Genomic DNA, 1445 nt, shown 5'->3' with positions numbered 1-1445 from the left:
TTTAAATAGTCTTTTTTAAAATACGTGTGGGAATCTGCATACCTTAAAATTATGCGNTATTCATTTTGATTTTAAACTATGAAAAATCTGTTGGTAGACAAGATTGTCGTTATTACGTCATCTTGGTTTAATATATTTTGGTTTGACTATTGAATAAACAAATTTCAGAGCTGTATCTCTAATGGACTAATTCCTTGCATTTGTATTGTGTTATAAATACATGGCATCATTTATTATTTATTATATTTTAATAAATTATTGTATTATTTTTCAGGACCATTACATTATGTCCCTAAAGCAACTAGTTATAGGTGGAAATCCTGGCAGGACAAAAGGTTTCAAGTTTGAATTAAAGTTCTCGATAAAACTCTTAACAGAGGACAAGAATATACATAAAAAACTTGCGGTACACATATACATAAGCACTTTGAGAGCTGTTATAAATTATATATTGGTGGTTTATGTAGAACTACATTTCCCACTTTGAATCTAGGTAAGATGTTTTCCACATGTTGCGCCAAGAAATTTACAGGTTGAACTGATTCAGATACTTATATATTATATATCTCCTTAAAAGTGCTTAGACTAGATGTTGTACCCTTAGATATATCACACTGACGGCATACGATATATCACACTGATATATCAAATGCATAATGAATTCGCTGTAAATTCGCGGCGGGCGTGCAGCGAACAAGCCGTGGGTGCGTAGCGTTCGCAGCGGGCTCACAGTTGGCTACGCATTTTGGACAGTTAGTAATAGAGTGAATTCAGATGAGGAAACATTTCTATTAGCTTTGTTAATTGGAAAAAGTAACTAAAAAAAGGGATATTGCCGTGGTTATATGCCACCGTATTAAAAAAAGTATGTAAGTTGGGACTAAAAGTACAGGCGACAGCACAACAGCAGCCTGAGTGCTTACTAATATAATTTTATTTAATTTTTTTATAATGTGTGTATAATAAATGTGTGCTAAGCGAATTTGGCACACGGACAAAGTTGCAATAATATAAGATAGGCTGGGTGCTTTTTATCCCCTGGATAGTATTTTAATTGTGAATCTGAATATAAAATAGACAGTGCTATGCATCGATACTGTTATTTAAGCATTTTTCTAGCGGGAAGGGCTTTTAACGTGCGTGACACTACGAGAAAAATCTTCTAAAGATCTCGGCTTTCACTTTTCTGTCCGTTCATGTCTCTCATATCGAATTATGTTACAGAACATTATACACCGGATATTCATTTCATGAAAACATGGATTTAATGGCCGAAAGAAGCACATATCTCACCGGTAATGCTATATATACATATCTTACTTAAAGTTGTGAAAATGTTTACTTAAACTTTTTAAATTTAGGATGTTAATTTTGACAAATCACACTAATGATGAGGCTAAGGTATAATCGTTATTGAACGTATTCGATTATCGATTACCATTTTT

This window comes from Manduca sexta, chromosome 21 (assembly GCF_014839805.1).
Source record: "Manduca sexta isolate Smith_Timp_Sample1 chromosome 21, JHU_Msex_v1.0, whole genome shotgun sequence".
Classification (NCBI taxonomy): domain Eukaryota; kingdom Metazoa; phylum Arthropoda; class Insecta; order Lepidoptera; family Sphingidae; genus Manduca; species Manduca sexta.
Note: the sequence above shows the minus strand (reverse complement) of the source record.